Here is a 20846-nt window from a genome sequence, read left to right as displayed (position 1 = left end):
CTACGAAGTTACTTACATCGACGGCAGAAACAAGGAGAAATCTGACACTATTACTATTTCTAGACTCAAAGCCCGCTACGACTAGTGCCATGAAAACCCCACTAACATTCATTAACACTCCACACCGTTCTCCCTCTCTTTAGCCTCATCGCTCCGTACATTGCACATGCTAGCTTCCCATGATCCAGCATTTTCTCACGCTCATCGACTCCCCTCCCCCCTCTTTCCACTTCCAGTGCTCGCACTGCATTTTTGCGTTAGAACGAACTCATTTTATTTTTAATACAACATGGTTATTTTTATTTTTAACAAGACCAGGATTACAGAATGCTATCTCAATCGTCGGAACATTTATAATACATCTCTTGCCTAATAATTATTTTTTTTACAGATATTTTAATGTTATTTTATAATTTGCGTTTAAACGCATAGTAATAGTCAGAACATATCACTTAGCTGATTTGACTAATAAGTACTTAGTGTGTTTATGATTCTAACTAGCAAATATTTTTTTTCCCCATTTGCTGGTACATATACGCTCAAATGAAGAAAAAAAAGTACAAAGAAATAAAGAACGAATGAACTAAGATAGAACAAGATCAATGATTTAAAGAACAAATGAACTGCGTAGAACTTGCTTGAACAATTGGCTTTTTGGCCATAGCAATTTTTTTTATTATTTACGCTCAGGTGTAACGCGAACTGCTTCTTTGAAAGCTCAATGCACTAAATATGTTAAGAAAGCATATAATAAATAAAGGCAAATGTTCCCACTCTCTTCTTTAATTTTATAGTTCAAATATTGATAGCATACAATATGGTATAGCTCATATCCCATGAAATTACAACCTACTCTATTTTTCAATGAACTTTTACACAAATATATTACTTACTCTTTTTCACTTCTTTTTCAATTTTTTTTTTATTAGCAGCGAATCGAAGGCGCTTAAACCTTTGTCCACAATACACGTAAAATTCTAGCAATTGCTTTTATAAACGACATTTACACATATTACAGAAGGAAATGTCTCGTAATCACTTAGTTCGTTCTATTATCGCTGAATTCTCCTTTCTTTTCTCATTTCATTCCCGGCTAAGCCGACTACTTTAACTTACCCCCCCGGCGAACTTTCCTTACAACATGGAATTATTCCACCTACTCCCCCCCCCCGTTGCCCCGGCGAACTTTTATCATATAAGTAATAACGCCCCTTCGCCGTCATTCAAATTAGATATTACCTCCCCTCCCCCCCAAAATAATTCACCAGTTTTAACTGAAAGTCCCTTTTCAATCGATTTTATAACCCGTCATCACTTATTGTAACTCTGCTCCACTACCTTTTGCTTTTTCCTAATTTTTCCCTTTTTGCGCTTGTTTCATTCTCATCGCCACGGATGTTACTGGACCCATGACGACCACCGGCTTGTACCATCGAGCGACAGACCTAGGCTCATCGCAGAGACCGACGACGATCTTGTGAGTTCCAGCACCAACAAGGACCCGTTCCCGTCTGGACCCCATGGCTGATTTTTCCATCTTCCAAGCCGCGAGGCAGAACTGGAGCGCTTTACCCAGGACGTTTCTTGCCCCGAAGCGCCATCGCAAATTTGACTTCCAGACTGCCCTCCCATGACGATCTACATCGACAAGGCCCCGCCCACTGAGTGCATTGTGCTCTTGTTTCCTGACGTCATATGATGCGTATGTTATTTTTTATCGGCTCAAAGTGTTCCGGTGCTCAGCTACTTCAACTACCGTAAGGCACACGCTATTAGTACGCACGCATGTCCATTACAGTGCCAAAGTTTGTACCCATGGCTACTGCCCATACTGGATTAGAGATACGTCTCTTTCTTTTGTGTTTTTTTTTTTATTGTTAGCTGCACAGAACGTCCAGCCTATGGCGGCATGCAGTTTACAGAGTTGCCATAGGTAACATACCTCAAGGCTCCGCCCAGCATCGTGTATGTTCCGCCGAGTGTACTTTGAACTCAGCAAACAGTAAATACAACCGATTGCGCTTCCCGGCGTTTCTTCACACTGTGCTGACATGTGTTTTTTATTATTATTGTGCTGTCATCACTCAATCAAAACTAGTTCAGTGTTACACTTATGTAATTATTTTATCCATGCCTCAGAACTTAGTTATTGTGCTCGTACTTTTTGAGTTTATAAGAGGCTATGACCTACAATTTAATTTTTTTATTATTCTACGTGTTTTTATATTTTTTTTCTCAACGGTGTTTGGTGCCACGATATGATATGACTCTTCTGGTGATTTTAATTATTTTTTTACGGTGATGTGATTCTTCTAGTGATTTACTGTATTGGTTTTCTACGAGATTTGATATGTTAATAAATCATAATTTTTAAATATAACCTACTCCGGACGAGGTAGTCGACCATCACAGAGTGGTTCGATTATTTCAACAAGGGGAATGTAGAGATATGGAGACCATTAGACCGAGAAAACCTCGTCATGTTAATATTCACACTTGTTTATTTCCTGAACTTGTCCGACCAGCGAGTGATCCCAAGAATGCGCTAACTTGTAACTTCCGTAAAAACCAGGAACTGGAAAGTGGAAAGGCAAACGCGTGGATCTAAACAGGATCTACCGCGTTTGAAAGGTTTAACAACCTTTCGACGCCTAGAATGATAAAAGCAAGCTCCGTCCCGGAGCTAGCTCTCTTTTTATTCTGAAACTCATCGACGCTACATGGATAACTAGTCCGATTACTTTACAACACGTTATACTGCTAACTACGACGATGGAACACGGAGTTACCGCTGCCTAGCATGCTACAAGGCGCAAGGGATCGCTTGGCTTGGTGAACTGAGGGTCGCTGGATAGAACCTTGGAACTGTCACGATTCGGTCTGCGAGAAGCATTAGGACAAGACATCACACACATCTACCAGGTATGAACAAGCGTGAATAACCTTTACACCAACTTTCCATATCTCTACCCTCCTAACGGAGCAGGTTCAGCCATCAGATATTATTAAGCTCTACCTAAATGTTTAAATGAAACTTCCCTGTGACCTCTCTAACCCCAGGAAAACGGGGTTACAACAATATTTTAAATGCATAATTGACTAATACTGTGATATTACAGAAGATGGTGTAAGGGCCGTAGTATCTCGGAGGACCTGATTTCCCGCCTTCATTGTAATCCCAATTAATACTCTTTCGATAAAAAGCAATTGAGGTTGACTAATACTCGATGTATGAAAATGACCATAAATACCAACTTTACTTATTTTATTGTTCCATCCAGCTAAATATTTTGGGCGCCTGACGTTTGGATGGCATGGAACAATTTTGGGGAGTGTACCAAAATGAATTCGAACACACACACACACAGAGGCGCTACAAAAGTAGGTTTTAAAAATATTTATATCCAAACTGTTTATAGAGAAAATTTTATTGGTTATGTTTTAAAGTTGTTTATTATTAACTAATAAAGAGTAACAAATTATTACTATTAAAACTGCACCATCCTAGGGCTGTAGGGCCTCCCCGATGGCGCAGTGGTAGCGTTGCCGCCTTGTAATCAAGGGATCTCGGGTTCGATACCCGGTGGAGGCACAAGGTTCGGATCCCACATTAAACTGTAGGTGCAGTCCCGATTAGTCTTACTGTGCATAAAGTGGACTTAAAACACCAACTCAACCAACCAACCTAGGGCTGTAGTAAGTTGAGGTGCACCCATTATTTATGTATATAAACGTCTGTGCATCGACTTGTGAATCGGGATTAGATAAAATTAAACTTCCTAAGAAATAAAATATGATAAAATTTATTTTACCCTGAGTTTCAACTTTATACAAAAATTAGAATTGCAATGTACAAGTAGGAGAAAGTGAGGGGATGACGCTTAGTACAACGTAGCGTAGGATAAGGGGTAGTAACTGTAGACAGGGGTTATTATCGTGGAGTAGATGATAGGGTGGGAAGAGTCGAATCTCGAGACAGCGACCGACTGGGCTCCATCGCTGTAAGCGTACGCCGTTCCCTGGTTACCGAAAGCGTCCCTGACGACCGTCTGGTCCTGGGCGTTGTATCTGAACAGGTATCCTGGAGCCGCCAATGATACTGCGATGAACGACCACAACGCAATCTGAAAAGAATATAAACAATATTTGTCATTAAGTGTGGATAATATTTGAATTGTGTTAACCGTATTTAGATATCAACATTCTATTGTTTGTAAAGCTGTTTGGTATAAAAATGTGAATTTCTAAGTCATCTTAGAAATTAGTGTTAAAGTTATTATGAATCCTTCGTTTTCTAACTAATTACTCGTCGCCATATATACATCTCTGTTGTATATGTACAGTCACCAGCAATAGAAATGAGACACGTAGATTCTGAAACACTCGCTTGCATGCAAGGCGTTATGTGTGTTACCTAAATGGTAGAACTTGCCATTCGAAATTTGGTATTAAAATCCACATATCGCCGTAGAGTTAGGTAGCACACATACTTGTAGGGAAGCAAGTACGTATTTCAGGATCTAGGTGTCACATTTTTATTGTAGGTGAGTGTACGCAGTGGCTAATTTATACACGCACGTAGGTTCATCATAGAATAAATATCATCACGATACTTATGCGTACATACACCACATTCATGAAAATATCTTAAACAAATTTTTTAAAACACTGTAGGTAACGATTGTTTATGAATATATCAGTCAATGAAGAAAGAAGTGTACTCAATTACATTTATTTTTATACAACTATGAATTTAAGAAACAGAGGCGTGTGCTTTAACTGTTCAAAATATGATTTTTATACATTTTTGTTTAAGAAAAACACTGCCAACACTTCCAAAATAATATGGTTTTGCAATGTAAATAATATTTGGCGTTAAATAACAGAAAGGAAGCGTCTTATTGAAGAAAATGGTAAATTAAAGTGTTTTAGAACCGTTCAAACCATGATGTTTTCAACTGTTGGTACATTTGTGAAAAGAGTCAGTGGTGGAGGTTTTAAACGTCTTAAAGAAGTTGAATTGAACATTTTGTATTATAAACACGAGAATGTTTTGTTTTAAATGTAAGAATAAAACCGACAGTTTCCCACCAGTCCTGATGTCGTATAATAATTATTATAATTACACTCTAATTTGCAGAAAGTCTTATCTGCACACGAACAAAATAAATGTAGTAATTTAGAAATGTTGGACCTTTTGTGAAAAACTTGTATTTGCCCATTAACAAAAAAATTAACACACATTAGAAATAGCCTATAGGATGGAAGTAAATTACATCTTGTTTTACAGTTCAGCGTGATTGGTGGAAGCACATTCTGTTGTATTTCGTGGAATGGATGGCATTAATGGATTGATGCGAGTTATAACCCCCCCCCCCCTCCTTTCGTCCACTCTTTGAAAAATATATAATAACACTTATAGGGCTCCCCCAAAGTGTATGTCTTTAAATCAAAATGTAGAACACAAAACATTCACAGTCAGGGCCGGATTAAGGCGGGTGCTATTGATGCTGCAGTATTAGGCCCATTCCTGAAATAGGCCCAGATGTAAACAGACGAGAAATTTCCGAAAGCTGAACAGTTTTCGTTTGCTATATTAACCTGAAAATAAATCTTAGACTGAACTTTGGAGCCCCAATTTCGGATGCCTAGACACAGCATTACTTATTATACAGTTACTATACAGCATCAGGCCCAATTTCGTCTTAATCCGGCCCTGTTCACAGTAAATAATACACATTACTGGAACGTGGTAGCAAATAATGTAAGCATTAAGTACACGTTTTCAGTTTTAAAAAATAATATTTTTTACTTTTTTCTTAAACACAGAATTCTCAAATTTGTAATAAATACTAAACAATACACTTCCTAGTACGCATGTTTAAGTCGTTCTTCTCAGAGGAGCCAATTTTTCTCAAAATTCCACGTTTAGTCAAAATATATTTATGAAACTCCGAATATAGTCAAACTCCTTGCAATTATACTGAACCAGTGCCAAACTTTTACAGACTTCATGAGAAATTTATTTCTCTCATCAGTCTATTGTGCTAACATTAATTAAAGTACTCTCTCGAGATTGGCATTGTGGTCTGGAAGGCAAACAGATATTCAGCAATTAACATAACGTGAAATGTTATGAAAAATAATGCCCTTAACATAACTATAAATGGTTCCATAAGTTGCACATGAAGTGGTTTTTAGTTCAATATCTTTTTTTCTGTGTACGCCCTGCTTTAAAAATAAAAAATGTTGAATAACAATGGGTTATACCTTGTAGGGTCCATGATTTCTTGATTGGTATAAACCCGAAAGTAAGAAATTCAATTTGTGGTCCAGAACTTTGCTGCTTATAGCTTCAGTTTTCAATCTAGTAGAACACCTTTTTTTTGGGCAATGTCTGAATGAAAATAAATTTCACTAATGAGTTTGCATGACGTTTCCCCGTGGTTTTTCTTTCGTTAATTGAATCATCGCACTTCTTTAATGCAAATTCCGTGACGCTCAAAATGTAGGACATTTATAATTTATTTCAAATGCCTCCAGGACGCCGTACATAAGGCTAATATGTACGACATGTCCGGGAAACAGAGGTAACACTAAATAACACTGGATATATGATAGGATGGCAAAAAACTTTAGAAAATGAAGCCACAACTCTTCAGTTTGAGTGATATTCCTCCATCCTCATGAAATTTCTGGATGCTTCACTTTGTACCGTAGCTGATTTATTTACACAATCACTTTGCACTCATAACGATATTTAATTAATAAGCATCATGGGCGTTGGAAGGTGGCATAATTCATTTCAAGTTACAAGGAAATAAGAAAGCTTGTTATTTTTTTAATGTTAATAACAGGTTCAGTTAGTTGTTAGTGTTCGAACAGAATAACCAAATGCGTTTCGTGTAAAATACAGGAGCCAGGTAATTCAGCAGTTTTCAATATTCCAAAAATCAGCGTTTTATTTGAGATCACACAACATAAACTTTACGACTAAAATTTTGCCTCAACCTTTGTGTGTAAATGTTAGTAACAAAATAGAAAACTATACATTTCAGTACACTGTCTGTATGAAAATAATAATGATAATTGTACTAGATATTCATTCATCTGGTGGATCGAGTACAAGAAAAAACTGAAATAATATTTCTCTAATTGTGTTGTCCTGGTTGACCCAAGACGTTGAAAATCTAAGCACAATGACCAAAATAGACCGCGAAACGTAACACAGGATTAAACGCGAAAAGGAAGAAGAGCGAACGGAATAAAAGCGAAGGATTAAGCGCGAAACGGATTGAACGCTAACGTAATAACCGTGAAGGTATAAGCGCGAAATGCACAATGGAGAAACAGATTAATCGCGAAAATGTCAATTTCGCGCTTAATCCCTTTCGCGGTTGTTCTGACGACGCAATAAATTCTGTATTGGTACTTCTCTTATTGATTGATTGATTCAGTTGGTGTTTTAAGTCCACTTTATGCACAGTAAGGCTAATTGGGACTGGACCTACAGTTTAAAGTGGGATCCGAACCACTATGTGCCTCCACCGGGTATCGACCCCGGAACACCTTGATTACAAGGCAACGACGCTACCACTGCGCTAACGTGGAGGCCCTACTTCTCATATTTTGCGTTGCTTTCTTCTGTAGGGTAATCGTGACGAAGAGGATGAATGATTAGGTGCAGTTGATGAGGGACACTCACAAGGCGGCGTTTGTTAACTTTCTCCTCTTTGAAGAGAAAAATGCATGAGATCAGCTGTTAAATGCGGTCTTTGCTCCCTCAATTCACAAGGTGTCATTCAGTAATGTGTCCAGAGTTGTTAACAGTTGTGTGAAAAAATCCCTAAATTAAGTACCAATAAAAACCCTAGTTAATTAGCTCAAACCTGTTTTGGAAAAATAAAGCCTTTGTTCTGCATGACATTGAAAACCAAAATTAAAGTTACATAACTTCAGCATTGGCTGGAGACATTTAAAGCTACGATATCCCCAAATCACAGTTGAAGATCTTGGTAAATCTTCTTTCTTATCTATAGATTAGTTTCTGCAATAATTGAGTGTTAAGCAAGGAAAGCAAAACTCATTGTTGGAAATTTCGAAATATTGTTGCAAAGGATAATGAACACTTTCTTCAGAAAGTATGTGAACACGTCGTAAGGACAATTAATTGCTGGGTGGGTAGGAATTTACACGTAGGATAAACATTGTCATAACAAAGAAATCGAGAGTTACTTTCGCACAGTAAACAATGGCGTAAGAATGTCGCATCTTGAAGTGCTTTTGAAGAAAACACAAGTTCGTTCTCAATTATGTTGTCGTTAGTTTGTGAAACGATTAAAATCTCGTTTGTTCTTACAGATCTTATATCTATTTCTAAGGGCACCCACAGAGGGGGCCAGAGGGGTTATTTGTCCCCCTGAGATATCAGGAAAAACTTCACATAATTAAGGTGGTGAAATTGTAGTGTGAAAACATGGTCTCTCTTTTATGTATGTTCATCGTGAAAAGTACAAAAAACACAAACTGTTTTATCACAAGTCTGAACATGAGAACAGCACCAAGGTATTTTCAATTCAATTTCAAATTTGTGATTTCTAAAATAATAAAAAATAATAAACGGTAAAATGTGAGCTTTTATGACTGAAGGGAAAATATAATACCTTACTCTGCCCCCCCACCCCCCCGTGCTCGAAGTGAAAATTCGTAGCTACGGAAGGAAAGAGGATACCCTGCCCGTTTGGGGAAAGGTAGAGGTATGCTTGTATAGATCATGAGAGAAAATGAAATGGGTGGAGGGATGCCTATGCAAATTATCCTAGTGGGAGGATGAGAATTTTATTAACTGGAGGATAGCATCCCCCACGGCCCCCACTATGATCACTGCAGCCCCCCGGACAAAATAATATGAGGACGCCCTTGTCTATTTCCTTCCAGATCCTATAATAGCTATCATGACCTTGTGTGAGAAACACTGAGTAATTTCACAATACGTTAAGATCATGTTACATACGATTTAGCCAGAGAGGAGTCGAGAGAATGTAGTTTTGAGGTAGGCTATACTTTGGTGGCCATGCCTGCTAAGTTTCTCTATTTTGCGCTCTCTGTTTTGTTCTATTTTATTTTCTCTTCCTTACTTTCTCTATTTCTTTTGGTTTCTTCTATTTATATATTTACCTCTCTCCATCTCTCTCTTTCTTGCCCTATATATAATTTTTCCTTTTGGTCTATCTCCTTCATTCTCTTCTATTTCGCCTTTTTTGTTTCTCTCTTTTCCTGTTTCTCTATCTACCCTACTCTTTCTCTCTTATTTCTCTTTCTTTTCAACTTTTCTCTTTGTCTATCTCTTTCACTTACTCACTCTCCCCTTCTTTTATTCCCTATACCTTTCTTCCTTTTTGCTTCTTTCTCTCTATTTTTTCTGTTTCTCTTTCTCCTTCACTATCTCTATTCTTCTTTTTCTTCTCCTATATCCCTCTTTTCAGCCACGTAGCCAGGGGGCTAAGGAGGCGGAAGCCCCCAGAAATCCTACAAATATCTCATTTAAATGTTATTTTTATCGTTAATAACAGAAAAAGTTATAACCACAGTAAAATCTGCATTACACCGAAAAAGGTTCAGTGTATAATAGAGTAACCAGATTATATTTTTATATTCTACCATTTAATTGAAAGAATAAATGGATCCACAGCTTTCAAAACTTTTAGTTTTCTTTGTGAGAGGTCATACAATATAAACTTTATGAGTAAAATTTACCACTAAGTGTTAAAGCCTTTCTTTTAACAATTGTGTAAAAGTTAATAACAAAATACAATAACTATGATTTTCAGTACACCAGCTGTACAAAACAGAAGAAAAATAATGGACAACAAATGTATATTCACTGATACGGTGGATCAAGTAACAAAGTCTCTTCATTTATGTGATAATAATAATAAATTTGGATTGAAATTGGTATATTTTTATTAACTTATAATAGTTATTATTGTAAAATAACAATAGTTATTATTTTTTTATTTCTACTAATCAAGTTTTATCTATGGCCTGACCCCCCCCCCCCAACAAATATTTCTGGCGACGCCCGTGCTGGTAAGGAATAAGCCCCCCCCCCCGAAATAAAATTTTGGCTACGTGCCTGCCTCTTTCATTTTCGTTCTTTCTCTCTTCTTCTGTTTCTCTATCTCTCTATCTTTCTCTATCGTCTCCAATAGCCCTCTTTCATATTATTTTATCTCTTTTCTTTTTTCACTCTTTCTTTCTAAGCGTATTTCTCTCTTTTTGTTTATTTCTCTGTTCTCCTGCTTCTCTCTCTTGTTCTCTTTCTTTATGTCCCTCTCTCCCCATCTCTCTCTATTTCTCAATTTACTTCGCATAAAAGAGACGCGAAACAAGAAAAATATTGCGTGCAGATATCAATGGATTCAGGGTCTTCTCTCATGTCATAAATTCTGTTGATGCGCCGATGCACTGTGCATGTGCAATACCTATTAAGAACAATCAGTGCATTCTCTGTTCCATGAACAAAAACAGAACAGTTGAATCACAATGCACAAGGTTTGTTCCGATACATATGCAATGTCTGAAAACCTTGGGCGACGCTGGGAATTCCAATAGCATGTCCGGCGAGAGTTTTGCATTACACAGTTGAATTACAGCATTTCCCACGACCAAATTGCACGCACGCACTTTTATACTCTGTCTCAGGAACCACCTCTGTTGGGGGCGAACGAAAGCAAGTCTCTGCGCAAGTATGAAATGTATGAGTGACTCGAAAGGGTTCCACCAATTAACGCGTGCCAGGGAACGGGATTGCATGGAGGGGAAAAGCGACTGCAGCTACCAGCCGTTTGCAGAAGCATGTAGAGCTTAGTCCCGCCTACTCGTTTTCTCCCCTACTGTACTGTTATGCGCGGCCTTGCTCCAGAGATTCCCGGGTACTCAGTTTTTGCAAGAAACTTCTGACACATATCATATAAAGGCGTTAAACGGTCGACTTTCTCTACCACTAGTCATGGGCGTCCGGAAGGGGGGGCAAGGGGGGGCCGTGGCCCCCCCCCCCCTGGAAAATGAAAGTCAACCAAAAAATATGTATTTCACACATATAATTTCATTTTAGCCACAATAATATGTGTTAATTATTGCATGAACACCATAAATACAAATTTAAGCAATGTTTTTTAGGGAACAACACTATTTTTGGGAAAAAATTGCCTTCGTTTGCCCCCCCCCCCCTGGAAAAAAATACCTTCCTTGCCCCTCCCTGGAAAAAATCCTGCGGACGTCCATGCCACTAGTGAAGTTCTCGGGTTCGATTCCCGGCCAAGTCATGGGTGTCCTAGGTAAAGGTTGCTTCATCAATTTCTTCTTATCATCACTAATACTCATCGTCGCGATTAGCCAAAACTATCAGAAATGCAAGGTAAGGCAACAAAAAATACAAATACAGCCCTCGGGTCCTTTAACGTATTTTGATTCCAATCGAACATCAGTCGATAATCAAATTAAATATGATCATGTATTAAAAGGATAACGAAGATGATAGAAGAATTATCCAGAAGGAATTCAACTTGAGGTAAGGAATCAGCAAAGATGATGATGACGTTTCATGATTCTAACGGCAGTTCCAGAGATACAAAATGTGTTCTGCTGTGCACAGTGCTCGCAGTGGAGGGGGGATTGGGGGGGGGAATCATCCCAACCCGAAAAATTTATGCAAAGCATCCTCACCTGTCCCACTTTTCCTACATTAAACCTATAGGAGAACTCTAAGTCTAAAGTAAACATGTAAACAATAGTATGAACAACAACGTGGCACCGCACAAACTTTCAGAGCGATAGAAATCATTAAGGCAAATAACTTTTCTTAATAATTTTTCTTTCTGTATGAGCTATCATTTCGATGCTACGAATCATCGAACACTTGATATTATCCTTAATGCACTCGGCACAGATTCTCAATAGCCACTTACGAATTGTCTTTTTATTTACTAAACAAAATGTATGTAAAAGATGTGATAGTTACGCCAATTTAAAAAATTGACACGGCAATAGTTGAAACTGGTTTATGTATAAACGTCTATCAACCTGTAGTAAGACCATTTTGAATTCGAAAATTTCCTATGCCAGAATGATCTATGGGTTTTCTATAGTTTCGAACAACCTTTATAAAATTTTGAACCTAATTCAGTTTTTCAAAATAACAAATTCAAAAATGCTACTACAGGTTAACACCCCAGTAGACTTTCAGCAAAGTCAACGGAAACGATGCCATCTCGTAGCCGAAATGTTATGTAGGATTCAAAACTTTTTAAAGGTTGTTCAAAACTATACAACACTCATAAATAATTCTGGCATGGTAATTTTTCGAATTCAAAATGGTGTTACTACAGGTTGACAGACGTAATGTATAGGGTGTACCAAAATTCCCATTACCCCCCCCCTCCTTTGAATTGTAGACAGACCTGCTAAATGTTATTTTAACAGCATGCGTGTGATGAGAGGATGGTATACCATTAAATCAGATCAATGACCACCATTTACTCCAGAGGATCTGTGTGCACACCGCCATTTTCATGGCACAGTATTATTCGCCTCCAGGTGCGATGTGAAATCCTCCGTAACATGGCTGGCGTGGGACGCAAACGCACTGCGAACAGCTTCTTGAAGTTCCCCAGTTGTCTGATAACAATTATGGGCGACTTTCTGTTTGATGTGTCCCCATAGAGCATTATCACAAGATGTCAGATTTGGACTTTGGGGTGGCCATTTTAGAGGTGCTGGTAAATTTGGCGATCCTCGTCCAATCCATTTGTCTCTGAACACATCATTGAGGTATTCTCTTAAAATGGCCACCTGAAATCCAGATCTGACATTTTATGTTACGGACGATTTCACGTCGCACCTGGAGGCAAATAATACTGTGCCATGAAAATGGAGGTGTGCACACAGATCCTCTGGAGTAAATGGTGGTCATTGATCTGATTTAATGGTATACCATCCTCACATCATACGCATGCTGTTAAAATAACATTTTGCAGGTTTGTCTACAATTCAAAGGGGGGTGGGGGTACTGGAACTTTTCGTACACCCTGTATAAGCTGTTTGGCAAAAGCTATTATTTCCTACTCAAGTTTTTAAAGACTTTCCAGAATAGTTTGTCTGAATAATTTGCAAATAATTTTCGTTTTCAAATATCATACCTTCTAGTTCACCAAAGTATGGAATGAAACGGAGTCTCGGACACTAAGTCTAGGCCTCGATTTTACAAAGGTCTGTCCAATTCTCGGTCTCGTCACGACAAGTCTCGAAGGACCTGATCTCGTTCCCATCTCGATTTTAACAAGGCTGTCTCGGTCACATTCCTACTTCTTCATACCATAAAATAAGGTACTTGAACCCAATATGGCCTACCTAAAGTTTGCGATTGTTTCTAGTGGTGTAAAAAGTAAAAAAGGTAAAACTAATCACAAGATTCAAAAGAGGGAACATTTCTGGACATTTACTGAAAATTGGAGACAATTCAAAATAATAGCATGGGTGCTGGGAAGATCTTATTAAAAAATTACGTCCAGGCCATATACGTATTTTGTTCTTTTACATAAAAAATACAACAGGAACTGCAAAGAAAGTAGCACAATCTTCTTTTTATAGGTAGATAAGTATATTGATACACTTATATTTTATTTGCATAATGACACATGAGATTTGCACAATTATATAACATTGTTTACAAACCAATAAACAAGGTAGTGGCATGTCACAATTTGTTAGCAGAAGACCATGGATTACACATCACAGTCTGGACAAATGAAAAGTACTTTATCGTCCTTAGTGAGTCCCACATACTCTACATGAACATAAGAGTAACAAATGTCACATTTGCGCATGTCCTTTGCAATATATTCCTATGTAGGCCATATTGCGTCTACTTTACATAGTGTTCTTTTTTCCTTCGTTATAAACAGGACTTTAGATTAAAGTCTAAACTAAGTATTATACATTGTTGTAAAGTACAAATTATGAGCTATCATAATATGGGCTAGAGATACACACATCTATCACTTGGAAGATGTAATAAGTAAAAACGTACCTGTGTGATGTATTAGATCACGTAGAACACAATCGCGAGGTCCAGCTAGTTTTAAAATAGTGGTTCTCCGTGTGAAATTTTTGGAAATGGCAAGCCAGAGCTAAAAACACTCATTTCGCTTCTTTGTCCTCAAGTTACTGCACTATAGGTACAGCCAACAGATTCAATCACGTCATTCGGACAGTCTAAATGACATACTAACGCCACCTGTTGAATGAATCATGTAACTACTTGGAAACAGCAAATAGGCCGTATTGTGTTCAGGTACCTTATGTTGTATTTACATCTACTTTAAAACTGTGTATCATTCAAATAAAAACTCACATTTTCATTCTTTTACATGCTTCACAATTTACTTTTTAAGAATGTGCAAGGATCCCATTACATAAATTATGCAAATGTGTCGAAAGTACCCTCCCCGAAAAATCTACATTTAAATAATGATTTACTACTTTTTTTACGCACGTGACGTAATGAAGAAAGTCTAACGAATTCCCAGGCCTATTTAATTATCAAAGATTAACTTGAGTTATCTCTGTTGCTGCATTTACGCAATGTGTAGATGGAATGTGTTCCGCTTGTTTGAATCTTGCCTGCGCTTCTAGCAGGACGAAATCCCAAAAGCGACAATGTTCATATTTTCCAAAGAGAACAGACGAAGAAACTCAATGATAAACATCGTTTCGCAATGTCGAAGCGAACAGCCATTGTCCCGATGCATGCTTGCCGTTAAACAAAACACGAGAGCTCTCTCACTCACATCCAATGACTTCGTTGTAAAACTTACAAATCACACGGTTGTAACAATTCCATTGTATTCAAATTTCAGATGAAAGGGGATTCTTATTTCCTTTTCAAAGCCGGAATACCTGTCCATTCTGATCTCTCTAAGCAATAGAATCAATGAATGTTGTTCTAACCAACCTCCGTGGCGGTGTGGTTAGGTCATCGCGCTACGACACCAGGGGCCCTGGGTTCGAATTTCGGCCTGGGCACGGGTGTTCTTTCTGAGTGCCCCTTCATAAATTTTATCATTTCATCACTCATCCTCATCTTTGGGATTAGCTGAAAATGGCAGAAAAGCGAAGTAAAATAAACTAAATCAATCAATCAATCAAATGTTGTTCTATCATAACGAATTGTTGTTTTAAGTCCACATTATGCAAAGTAAAGCTAATCGGGAGTGAGCCTACAGTTTAAACTGGGATCCGAACCACTATGTGCCCCTACCGGGTATCGAACCCGGGACCATTTGATTGCAAGGCGACGACGTTACCACTACGCCATTGGAGAGGCCGATTCTACCATAACACATGTATTTATTTAGTTCAATCGGAAAGGCTTGTGACTGTCACGTGGGAAACCGGGGTTCGATTCGCAGGGTGGATGGGATTTTTTTCCCTTTATGGATATGCTCTGGGGTTTACCCAGCTACTAATGAATGAGTAACTTTGGGTAATTCTGCGGTGATTAAAGGCCGCCGGAGCGTGTTGCTGACCACATCACCTTAAAAAAAAAACAAAAAAAAAAACAAAAAAAAAAAAACAAAAAAAAACGAGATTGTGAATGTGTGGAGCCCTACCTTCGCTCCCCCATTTGCCTTCATATACATATGCATATTACAATGTGCAGAAAGGTAGCTTTACCTTACGTTATCTATTTAAGTAATTAAACGCAACAGGTGCAATTGTTAAACCTAAATTAAAACTTGTACTTGGGTATATTGCCATTGCATTGATTGGAGGTTGAATAGTTATTTCCTCGGTCGTATTATCCGTGAGGGTGACGTAGATATCCATCTGCGACAGGGCAACGGATGCTTCGGTGAGATTAATTCATCTGAAGAAACTTGAAACAATCCAAACCAATTGCTTAAGAACCATTCACATGCACCCACAAGAAAATAATTTCCAACAATTGCGCAAGACTATACCCACAGTCACTTCGAGAATACATTACATCTACCTGAATAAGGTATTCCATAGTATTCATAACAAATCATATCCATTGCATCATAGGCTTAAACTCCGCTCTGAGGTCAGTGTCCGAAATACCAGATCGTCCTTGCATAGAGACCTAGTAATCCCCAAACCTAACAAAACCAGATTTGGTCAGAAGTCCTTCTCGTACCTAGAAGCAGTAACCTGGAATTCACTCCCGACGAAGGTCAAACTCAGCACCCGAAAAGCGCAGATCTGCCGTCTTCTACGTCCACATGTCTATAAATTCTAACTCACAGTCTATATTGTTTTCAGTGCTCACCCCCCATCCCCACATAGCCTATTTGTTAAAATTTTCATCCCCATACTTCGAACAGTAATTACATACACACTCATATTCAAACCCACGCACCCTTTATTTCCGCTTCATTTAAATACATGTGACACTCAGTCTCTTTATTTTACTTGCTAAGAACATACTACGTACTCATGTAAAATCATCTAATTTTCCTTTGTGTGGTTTTGGCTTACTATATAGGGCATGAAGCCATTATTTCTGTTACGAGGTGAAGTTAGGTTCTATTTAAGGACGAGTGCTATGTAATCTGTACTTTACATATTTTGAAAAGGACTCATTGGTGAAAAGAAGGATAAAAACCTCCACTTTTACTGCTCCATAAAGTTCCAGACATGGACGTTGTCAAAGGGCTGCCGAGAGTGATATAGTCCACCCATCTATCCAGCCATGATTTTAACCTTCCCAACGGTTTGTGTAATCTATGTTGGGAACAATGGCAGTGTTTATCCAATGTATTTGGCTCTTTGACAAGGGCAGGCCTCTTCCGTTGTTTCTGAGGTAGTTTGTCTACTACCCCCTATCTTCCTTAATGTGTTGTGTTTGCCCTATACAGGTCCATTTACAACCTGCATTTTTAACCTTTCCAAAGGGGATTTTTAAACCCATTTTTAAATTTTTTAGTAAGGGATTTAGATAAGGGAATCTTCACTGCATTGAAGGGTACAAAATGCCCATGCGTGCCAACACACCAAAATATTTTAAATCAATTAATCTATCAACCTTCTATTCACCACACAGCCTACATGAGAAAACTTCATAGTTGCTTATACAGTGGAGGCAATAATCACACGCAGAAGGACAAAGAGAGAAAGAACGAGAGAGAGATTCGAGGAAGAAATGATAGAGAAGTAGATGAAGAAAGTAACAGAGGGGCAGGAGGGAGAAAAAGAGAAAGAATAAGAAATAGATATATAAACGGAAATAGTGGAAGAGAGATAGAGAGAGAGAGAAAGGGACAAAGAAAGAAAGAAAGAAAGAAATAAAACATGGGATGGAAATGAGAAAAATAATTGGAAACGCGAAAAAAATAGAAAGAAAGAAAGGCAAAGGAAAAAGAAAGAGATAGAAAGAGAAAAATTGGAATATATAGAAAAGAATCTTCGTATTCATCACTATTGAGGCAGAGTCAACTTGAAAATATTTCGTCCACACGAAAAAAAATCTTCTGCGACAACTCATACTTTTGCCAGCATTAAGATCTTATAAATTATAAAACAAATTATTTTGTGGATGTAGTGTTGTTCTGCTTAAAATTCATTTCAGTCATTTTTTTCTTCTTCGAACTTACTTTACTTCCCTCACTGTTAGTGCAATTAGGCTCCCCTTTGCTGTGAAACGGAGAAGTTTATTTCTTTTTTACTTCGAAAGCAAAACACAATATACACGAAATCATGTTTTAGTGTAATTTAACCTCGAAGCCTAAAATACATATCAAGAGACACGAAAAAAAAAAGCATCGACCATATTTTATTGATTTCCATCACCTATCTTATCGGAACTAAACATTAATACAATAAGAAACTACATTGAGTCACTGACGTACGCAGAATTTTTCTCGGGAGGGGTTGGGATTGTAAAGGTGTGCTTCGTTCTAGAGAAGCGGAATACACAATAACATTTTTTGTATATTTTGAGCTTTTCACTCTATTAAAATCGTACTCGAAGACAAAAATGCTCATCGTGAGGATATTGCATTTATATTTATTTTATTTTAAGTCGCTTTTTGCCTCTTTATGTTAATCGAGACGATGAAGATAAATGACATAGATTAAGGGACACTTACAAAAGTACACACGGACTCAGGCCGTAACTCGAACCCGAATCTTCAATGGGAAGTTTTAAAGCAAGATTCGCTATAAAAAACGATGTGTTTTATATAATTTTTTTCCAGTAAAATCACCGAATCTTATTGATTACACACTCCCGCAATGTAAAAATAGTTATTTGAAAATATCAGCTCTTCTCTATGTATTTTCCATGTATTTCTGAGTGCTGAAATCCAGTGACATTTCATTTGAAACTACTAATGCTTAATGCTACCCCGTAATTCCGCAAGAGAAAAATAAAAATGTGTATCTTCACCCACACCCCCTATACGGCTTCATGGCGTGGTGCTAAGCACAGGGGAGCACTTTACCTTTATGACACCGGCAACTGGTAAAAAATGATGGGACACCGCAAGGCCGTTGGCTATTATTGTGTAAATAATGTTAATGTAATAGCTTTCGTTAAAAAAATATATGGCATTTTGTTTCCAATTAGATACATTGACGCTACATACGTTGGGTTAAAAATGGTAATGTGTGTTGTGAATGGTGATTTTTTTTTAAAAAAAATGGGAGAAAAATTGTGCTCAGTTTTTGATTCATGATCTCAAAATGATATAAGTTCAGTATACATTTTCAAAGAGTTTTGTAAACGTTAGTTTTAGATTTGGTCTCGAAAAGCAGAAAACAGCGGCAATGGGATTTGATGCACTGACAACCCTTTCACCGAATGAAAGAGCAATAAAATGGACGAAGGGACAATCACAAACACACACAGACAAAGCACAACACGAGTTCCACATAGGATTATGCTCGCTGCTAGTTCAGACGCCAGACCCTCGTTAGTCTGCAAAATCCAATCTGCAAGAGATGTTGACATCTATTTATAGGTGGCTTCACAAAGGGTCGCCGGGCACACACACAAATGTAAATTAAATTATAGGAAAATTAAAATATTATTTTTGTTTTCTTGATCAAACCTTAATTTGTTCATTAGCATTGAAACGTACAAAAAAGTAACTGCGAAATTAAATATTTGGTTACTCGGTACGCGAAAAAAGTAAATTGAGATACAATTAAAGTTACTCATTTCAGAATTTGTTGCAGTTACCGTTCAGAATCGTCACATTTTAAGTACAGATAGTCTAATCGAGACTGAATATAAAGTTTTAAAGAGGTATCCGAAACCGCTATGTGGCTCAACCGGGTACCGAACCCGGGGCCCCTTGATTTCAACGGGAAATCAAGAGAAATTATCTATTACGTATCTATAACTGCGTTACAATTAACGTGTTACTTTCAAACATTGCTTACAATGATTTCCTCAAATTATGCTACACCACACTCATGGGCGTCGGCAGGGGTTCGACCCCTCTGGAAATTTCCATCGTATTTTTTTTTAAATTTATGGCAATTTATAAACGAAATACTTTATTTCACCTCATGTTGCGTCATTGTTTAAAAATGGTCTTGAGATATCGAATTTGGTAAGAAACTTTCATAATTTGAAACACTGAAATACTGTTATTTTGTAACTTTCACACGTTCTGAAGCACAGACTAGAAATGATGCTTATACTACTGCATTTGCTGCTGCTGCTGTTACTACTACTAATATATAGTAATAATAAAACTATAATAATAATAATAATAATAATAATAATAACAATTTTAAAATACCGATAATCCAATAATTGTAAAAAAAAAAAAAAACCTTGACAAACTTCTGCATATGCCACTGGTCTGTATCACAATATTTTTCAGGGGAGGGGGTTGTCCTCGACATCTTCGATTCGAACCCCCCCCCCCAGGAAAATTTCTGGCGACGCCCATGACCACACTTACTACTAGTTAGGTAACAATTAAGGAAAGGAACTCTAAGTCATGCTTGGTGTGAAGCGTCGAGTACTTACCAGCAGAGCCTTCATTCTGCTCGTGTATAAAGCACAGAGGAAACAAAAAAGGGTCACATCCACAAGCAACAGTTCACTCGTGTATGAAGCCGTAATGAGTGTTCGCAGCATTTTATACTCACACGGTTTCCCCGCCACCGGAAATGTAGAGTTGTGACGTAAGTGATGAGAACCAGAGGATGCCTGATTTTGGACGTTAGGGACTCGATTTCTCTTCACTTCTTCTGTTTTGTTTCTCGCTACAAATTTACCGCCGTTTAAAGAGATACTGTTTAATGATGTACTTGGAAATTGCCACAAAATGTTGGCTTTTTTCATCACTTAAATGATTATGTACGTTCGCCAAAGCGAGACCGTCAGTCTATCTTCTGCATTCGATTCAATTAGACATTTTAACATTCACAATTTTCAAAATAAATAATAATATTAATTTCATCTACTCGCCTACATTTCAACTCTCTAGCCTTCTTAAACCTGAAGGTTTATGGCTGCAGCAACACAAGCCTTCCATCCACCTTCGGGTTTAATAAGGCTAGAGAGTACATGTTAGTACGTAAGGCACGGCTGAACCTTTGACTGACGCCAGGGCACTTTTATTCGAATTTTTATCTTCTTTTGAAAAACTGCTAGGATATTCATAAAAACAAAAGAATCCGAAAATTGTCATGTCATTAAAATTCCTTCCAGAACATCACGTAAATCTTCATGTGGTTTCCTCTCGCTCTTTTCTAGATATTGTAAATAGTTTAATAGACTTACGAAATCCCGAAACTATTAAGTA

General features: G+C 37.7%; 1 long non-coding RNA gene across 1 annotated transcript; it reads right to left on the bottom strand.

The window, feature by feature from the left end:
* Window positions 1-3787: 3787 nt before the first annotated feature.
* Window positions 3788-20137, bottom strand: LOC146002066 (uncharacterized). Its single transcript, XR_014443670.1, has 2 exons — window positions 20066-20137; window positions 3788-4124 (listed from the first exon to the last, which is right to left on the bottom strand). It is a non-coding gene; the product is annotated as an uncharacterized LOC146002066 (long non-coding RNA).
* Between the last annotated feature and the right edge of the window lie 709 nt (window positions 20138-20846).

This window comes from Lepisma saccharinum, chromosome 18 (assembly GCF_977018435.1).
Source record: "Lepisma saccharinum chromosome 18, izLepSacc3.1, whole genome shotgun sequence".
In the NCBI taxonomy this organism is placed as follows: Eukaryota; Metazoa; Arthropoda; class Insecta; order Zygentoma; family Lepismatidae; genus Lepisma; species Lepisma saccharinum.
This window is presented reverse-complemented; position numbering and strand designations above follow the sequence as displayed.